Source organism: Rhyacophila brunnea, unplaced genomic scaffold, assembly GCF_057557595.1.
Source record: "Rhyacophila brunnea isolate RB1 unplaced genomic scaffold, BYU_Rbru_1.0 scaffold_16, whole genome shotgun sequence".
In the NCBI taxonomy this organism is placed as follows: Eukaryota; Metazoa; Arthropoda; class Insecta; order Trichoptera; family Rhyacophilidae; genus Rhyacophila; species Rhyacophila brunnea.
Window position 1 is genome coordinate 1,082,661 of NW_028232816.1, and position 8,211 is coordinate 1,090,871.

General features: G+C 33.9%; 1 long non-coding RNA gene across 1 annotated transcript; it reads right to left on the reverse strand.

Annotated features, from left to right (window-relative positions):
- Positions 1-267: 267 nt before the first annotated feature.
- Positions 268-7,399, reverse strand: LOC147074130 (uncharacterized). The gene is made up of 4 exons (XR_015070260.1): positions 7,183-7,399; positions 5,493-5,639; positions 3,737-3,856; positions 268-2,551 (listed from the first exon to the last, which is right to left on the reverse strand). It is a non-coding gene; the product is annotated as an uncharacterized LOC147074130 (long non-coding RNA).
- Between the last annotated feature and the right edge of the window lie 812 nt (positions 7,400-8,211).

An 8,211-nucleotide genomic window follows, 5' to 3' on the forward strand; every position in this document is an offset into this window, starting at 1 on the left:
ATTGAATAAAAATAGTTAAACAAATTAAATCGTCACATTTAAATGGGTTTTCGCCAGTATGTCATGTTATGTAAGTTTGTATATCTAGATTGTATACATGAGAAATGGCATCCAACGTAGTTAATGGTTGTTCGCAAGAATAAATCATTTAGTGTGATTTCATGGGACTAGATGTGATTAAATGAAAAATTACATTCACCGGGATGAGTAATTTTGCTGTGAAATTTTCGGTAAATTTAGTGACGGGATGTTATAAAAGAGGATTTAATTAAAATAAACATGTTTAATTATTTTTCACTAGAATGTGTCAATTTGTGTAATTTCAAGTTACAAGATGATATACATGAATCACCACATTGATGACATTCAAATGGCTTTAAACCGGTATGTATAATTAAATGTAATTTTATCCGACGAGATGTTATACATGAGTAATCACATCCTAATTACTTTTCACCAGAATGTGTCATCTTGTGTACTTTCAGATCACGGGATGTTGTACAAGAGTAATGACACTGATGACATTTGAATGGTTTTATACCAGAATGTGTCATTTTGTGTACCTTCAGCTGACGAGATGTTACACAAGAGTAATCACATTGATCACATTTAAATGGCTTTATACCAGAATGTGTCATTTTGTGTTGTTTCATGTTACCAGATTCTAAACATGAGAAATCACATTGATCACATTTAAATGGCTTTTCACCAGAATGTGTCATTTTGTGTCGTTTCATGTTACCAGATATTGTACATAGGTAATCACACTGATCACATTTAAATAACTTTATACGGGTATCATTAAATGTAATTTCAGCTGACGACATGTTACACATGAGTAATTACATTGTTCACATTTAAATGGCTTTATACCAGAATGTGTCATTTTGTGTACTTTCAGCTGACGAAATGTTATACAAGAGTAATCACATTGATCACATTTAAATGGCTTTATCCCAGAATGTGTCATGTTGTGTACTTTAAGCTGACGAGATATTTTACAAGAATAATCACATTGATCACATTTAAATGGCTTTATACCAGAATGTGTCATTTTGTGTTGTTTCATGTTACCAGATTCTAAACATGAGAAATCACATTGATCACATTTAAATGGCTTTTCACCGGAATGTGTCATTTTGTGTACTTTCAGCTGACGAGATGTTATACAAGAGTAATCACATTGATCACATTTAAATGGCTTTATACCAAAATGTGTCATTTTGTGCTGTTTCATGTTACCAGATTCTAAACATGAGAAATCACATTGATCACATTTAAATGTCTTTTCACCAGAATGTGTCATTTTGTGTCGTTTCATGTTACCAGATATTGGACATAAGTAATCACACTGATCACATTTAAATAACTTTATACTGGTATGTCTCATTAAATGTACTTTCAGCTGACGAGATGTTACACATGAGTAATCACATTGTTCATATTTAAATGGCTTTTCACCAGAATGTTTCATTAAATGTAATTTCATCCGACGAGATGCTACACTTGAGTAATCACATTGATAACATTTAAATGGCTTTTCATCAGAATGAGTCTTTTTGTGTGATTTCATGTTACTAGATGTTTTACAAGAGTGATTACATTGACCACATTTAAATGGCCTTTCGCCAGAATGTGTAAATTTGTGTACTTTCAGATGACGGGATGTTATACAAGAGTAATCACACTGATGACATTTAAATGGCTTCATACCAGTGTGTGTCATTATATGAAATTTCAAAGTTCTTAATGTTTTACTAGAATAATCACAATGATGACATTTAAAAGGTTTTTCTGGAGAATGAGTAATTTTGTGTTCTTTCATTCTACCAAGTGCTATACACGAGTAATCGCAATGATCACATTTAAATGGCTTTATACCAGAATGCATTTTTATATGTAATTTCATCTGATCAGATGTTATACAAGAATAATCACATTGATCACACTTACATGGCTTTATACCAGTATGCGTCATTAAATGTAATTTCATCCGACGAGATATTACACTTGAGTAATCACATTGATCACATTTAAATGGCTTTTCATTAGAATGTATATTTTTGTGTGATTTCATGTTACCAGGTGTTTTACAAGAATAATCACATTGGACACATTTAAATAACTTTTCTCCGGCATGCGTCAATTTAGGTTTTTTTGTGTCACTAAAATAATTAGAGTCATCGCTTTTAAATGACGTTTGGCAAGAGAGATTGCTTTTACTACGTTTACAGTGTTTTAAATCCTTATTAGTGATTTCGTGGATTAGTTTTTTATGAAACACTTTGTGAAACTCAAGCAAGTCTAACGATGCAAAAATATTATCACATATACCGCACACAAAATTATTAACATGAAAATATTTTTTTTCTAGCTCTATAACAGCCACTAATTCGGGGAATGATTTAGAAACATTTCGTTTAATAGTGTCACGTGTTTTTTTAAACCTTTTGTTGTAATCCTCGAGTTCTTTTTTACCATCTTGTTCGTCGATTTGTATGATGTTACCAATTTTCTCTTCTTCCGACGATTTGAGATTTGCTGCGTTATCCTAAAAAACCATTTATAATATAATTATTAGCACCACACGATCTAGACAGCGTAACCATCTTTAAAACTTGAATCCGCATTATATGTATGCCGTTAATTATGTGCTGAAGTTACGCAGATTCCTAGTTGAGCTAAACAATGCGAAAATAATTAAAAAAAACTTTGATTTAAGATACATGTCGTTTTCATAATATAGAACGTGGGTGTCATGTCGTCGTCTTGTTAGTTGTTCGCTCTAATCCAGATTTCAATTTGATCTCGATCGACTCTGAGGATTCGCGTATGGTTCACTTTTCATTGTACAAAATAGATTCTGATCCGGATGGTCAAAGTGAAGTAGCCTTTTGTATCACCCTGCATGTACCTAAGTGTGTTTGACATCCTTCAGTATATCGAGTTGAGTAGGCCGTAGTGTACTTTAACGTGAATTAACTATTGTTTTAACTCAACCATTGTCTTATCTCTTAAGTGAGTAGAGTAAAAGAGGGTACCACATTTTGGTACAGTAGATGAAGACTGCACAATGGGATAGTAGGTACATTTGCTTGCGGCATTCTCCTTCTATTGAATTATATGACCCATTGTTACTGTTTATGATTACGCCATGTGTACGGCTATTTTCCGTTTTATTTACAATCGCGCGTTAAAAGATGGACGCGGTGAACGAAACAATGTCATTTAATATACGAAGAGAAATTTGACAGTTGATAACTTGACTCGAATTTAATATGCATGTGTACGTGTATGTATTCAACCAACTCTGGTATAGTAGAGTAGTTTGAATAATAACCTTTTCTAAAATAAAGATTTACCAACTTTATGTTTTTACGAATACTAACAATGTATTTTTCTTTTTTAACGGTATCCAATTATGTTCATCGCAACTGTACCTAATATTTGATCTAATTTGATTCATTAGTTACGCTATTTGTGTCCGCTCTTATTAGGACCATCACATATTATTTTATATTAAATTATAATTATTCTACTTATTCTATGTGATTGATTTTACTGGTTAACCTACATTAATTTATAAAAAATATACTTACCCCATTCATTATTACGAATACGTAAGCATAAAAATGGTTTGCCATCGCTACTATAGATTAAAGGAAGATGTATATTATCATATCAGTACATACAATACTAAAAATATGCAATACAAGTATTTATTTGTAAATCTTACGTTGTATTCTTCGAGTTCCTCTTTAATGTCATGTTCATCAATGTGTATGTCGGAGAAAATTTCATCTGCTTCTGACAAACACGAGTTCGATTTAGCCATAACAGTGCTAGTGGTGTTAACCTAAAGAAAACAAACAGAAGACAGATCGTATTAATAACAGAAAAATAAATATACGTATTCATTTTGATGAGTTTCCGGCTAAAACGCATGTGAGAATGTTACAGAGGCAGTGGTCGGTTAGAAAAGTCTATGAACCGAAGCGCACGGAAATTTTTAGAAAATACTTATGACGAACCTTTGCTTAGTTTGCAAAAAGTCACCAGATATGGAATCAGCCGTTGTACCAACTGTGAGGGTCCACATCCTGCGAATTACAAAGGTTATCCGAAAATGCATCGCCCTGCTATAAACCTTTATAAAGAGTCATGGCCAACGTGTTCCAATAGGCAGGTAACCACTAATACAGCAGCCACATTTACCCAATTCGCCAATTCACTTCACCAATAAGGCAACCTCTCCCAATTGCTCCAAAAGTTTTAACCCCGTGAGACACTCATTGAGAAATTGAGAGCTACCCATGCCCAAAGCATTGAATTGCTCCACTAGTCACAGCATACACAACCCACTATAGTTATTAACACCACACAGCCAACAACTCTGCAGATTGCTGACTAAAATGCCGACAGCGGACAAATAAACTAAATAAAGTCAAATTATTTCTTTGTTGTGTCAACACAAACATAGACATCTCAAATGTAAGCCGCCCCCACCACACACTGTCATAATCAAAAGGTATCAAGGGCTCTAAGTCAGATGTGAAGCATTAGTATTTTTTAAGCCTGGGAAGGTCTCAGGATCCGATACCTACGACTGAGGTCAGCACAATGTGCTCATGGGAGAGAAGAGCACGGTGAGCTAACAAAAATAATGAGTAAGAGATGAAAGATAGGCCATTTGTATGGCTGATTCCGTCAATTCGTAGGAGAAATCACTGTATAACCCCAATTTTTTCAGTTATTTTTCTTTCTTTCTTCCTTCAGAACCTTGACGAAAGTCTACAAGCTCTTCTTTAATAGGTATATACTACAGAAGGCGAGGATAAAATGCCATTTGCCCGTTGTGCCTCAAATTACCGGCGCATGGGCCATTGATTGCCACTCACATATACTTTTCACCGCGGAAGCATTCCTTCCCAGCTGCAATTACTGACAAAATGGTTTGAAACTGTCAAATAATATCGGTTAACCTAGACTGCACTACGATGAATAGGAATAGTTAAGTAGGTATGTACCTAAACTTGTATCTGTGTATTCATCCAACATGCATAATTTAATACCGCGTAATCATTATTATGTTATTACATAATTTACAATTATTGCTTAATTTATTTGTAGAATAATAATAAATATCTCTCTAAAATTGCGACGGGTTTAGATAGATGAAAATAAATTAAATAATTATTTTAATCATTTAATTAAATAAGTATATTATGACAATGATAAAAATATCGGGAGTTTGTTACGCATTCTCCACATGATAACGATGTGGGGATGGTCCCTATGAACCCTTTAGATAGAGCTGCCCCTGCATGCATAATATTACCATGTCACATTATGTCACTAGATAATATCATCCACCATTTATTTGTTTTATTGTCATCATCATTTTTATAGACTAGATACGAGAAAGAAACACAATATCTTCATGTTTATACCTATATTGTACAGTAGGAAAATAGTTTAAATAAATGTATTACCTGTTTTACTGGGCTATATTCCGAATACGAACAACTTGGTTGAGGATCTTTATAATTAATTGTATCTTCAATAAACTCTTTCTTGATGTCCACTCGTTGAAATTCGGGTTCCGATTTTATATTTACCATGTCTCTTGTTTCAAGGTTCTGAAAAAAACAATATACTTATTATTATTTCATTAAACCTAGCTTACTTTATGGAATATCACAAACTTGTATATGCTTTATAACAATAATTAGTATATTCATCGCGAAAGCATTATTTCCCATTGCAGTATGATTTCTTATGCCGGGTCCACACTGGCAACATGTCGCGCGACAACCTCGTTAAATTTTACGATAAGTATGATAATTATCGTAAAATTTAACGAGATTGTCGCGCGACATGTTGCCAGTGTGGACCTGGCATTAGGATCACAGGCACCTAACTACAAAAATGCATGTTTATATTTAACCCCGAGCTCGATAATGCCGTAATTATAAATAAAGCTCGATCCTGTACATAGGTAGATCCGTTTACAAGATATAGTTGAGAAAAGTGTGATTTATTTAATTAATTACATGGTAGAAAAATCTGTATTTGCGTTTATCTCAAAACCATATTGTTATTTAGGACCCTGTTATCTTAAAACTCCAAGTAATGCTAACCAAATATAAATATGTTTCTGTAATTATTATTAATAACCATGTCTTTGCTTTTTCGTACAATGTAGTTGTTAGTAATTTTGAGCAATCACAAATTGTGTCCTCACCGAGTAGGTATCGAACCCAGAGCTCCCGGATTAGAATACCAGTGGCACACGCACTGCACCACGAAAACTGCCTTGACCAAATGGTTGGAATCTGTCAAATAATATCGGTTTCTGCATTCAGATGAATTGGATCAGTGCAGTATGTCTGTCTTCGCGCAATCGATAAATATATATTATCATTTACATCTACCTAACCAGTAATCAGTAAATAATCCAGTACTTATATCGGCTATTATCAAAATTCCAATAATAAGAACTGAAATATTGGGATAAAAAATATTTTCTATAGAAATATCTTGTATAGAAAAAAGAATTCACAAGCCGGTTGTTTGTAATTCCAACAGGTACCTACATAGTGGATTTATTTAAGAATTTGGATAAGTTTAATATAGTTAACCTAAGTACGCGTAATTTTGCAACGCTTACAAAGAAATAAATACGTGTACGAAATTAATGACAATGTCCGCAAAAATAACCAAACACCAATAAATACCTACCTACCCTGTTTACACGTGTATGGATTTACTGCCGACAGTACGTATTATCACGGCCATAACAAGAAAATGTACGTGTAAACATGTTGTGCTATCCTGCAGTTGCAAGATTGCATACCTACATTAATTAAAAATATTCGGAAGCTTCTGAATTTTCACGCGACAGTTGGATTTGTTCGATATCTGCGTCTGCGCAGTAGAACGATAGTTGCGAATCTGCCGGCAAAAAAACGAAATACACCGCGCAGCGACTCATTTGAATGACAACCGATTTTTATGACTGTCAAATAGTACCATAAAATGACAAAATCGCGTCTCGCTTTCTCTTGAAGAATGAGATTGGAGATACAGTCAAAACTTAAAATACCCACTATTGCTGTAAGTAAATCCTTGGACGGGTACAGGCGCTATAAAAGACAATAATATAAGCTTTATAAAACTAACCTCAAAAGCAATGCTAGAACCGTCGGCAATCTCTTTACTTATATAATTATTGGTCACAGGGTTAATTTGATGGTTTAAGGGCACCTGCCATTCTGCATCAAATTCGAATTCATCCGGTTCGCGTTTCACGTCCATCTTTCGAATCAAAAGCGTGCGTTGGATTATCGTAGCAGAACAAAAACGTGCAGATGTCAGATGATATTCTTTTGACAGTTCTGACAATGGGACACGCGCTTTAGCATAGACAAAATATGCTGATAGTATTGCCATATAATATTATAATCATTACGATGCAGAGAAATTCAATTTGTATAAAATTATTATAATAAAATATCAGGCAACTGTGCCGGTGACACCGCGTGGGGCTAGGTATACCATGAGTTGCATAGGGTCGGCATATTATTGTAAAGTGTGTAGAATGAAGGAGTGAATATAATTAACATTACACCTTTTGGCAGCATTCGCGGTTTTCAGGTTAACAGACGATGCAGCAGCCGCTTCATTAAAAAGAATTGACATTTTAGTTTTTATTTTTAAAAATAATCAAAGCATGACCATCCTGACATCGCAACTATTGTAGATATTTTAATACACAATATTCCTATGTAATAAATATTGTAATAATTACGGTTTATCAGATCACCACAGACTAGGATTCCCAGGGTCCTCTTATCCGGACAAGTCGTCTTTTTTTAGGTCAATGTCCGTGTCCGGTATCATTTTTTTTTTTTATTTTTATCGAAAAATGCGTAATATTATAATGTCCTAGTTTCGGGTTACATGTAAATTGTACGTAAAACATTAATTATTCACCGTAGCACAGTTCGCCGTGAGCTATCTATCGGAAATGACCGTATACTTTACAATATAAAAAAGGTAGGTAGCCGATTTTCTAAAATCAATTCAAAATTCGTGAATTATTCAAGGATGAAAACCTAACCTGATCTAAAAATAATCCAGTACCTATATCGGCTACATGGGCCTTCGGCTCAAAAACTTTTTTTGATAATTATTAAGTAGGTATTTATA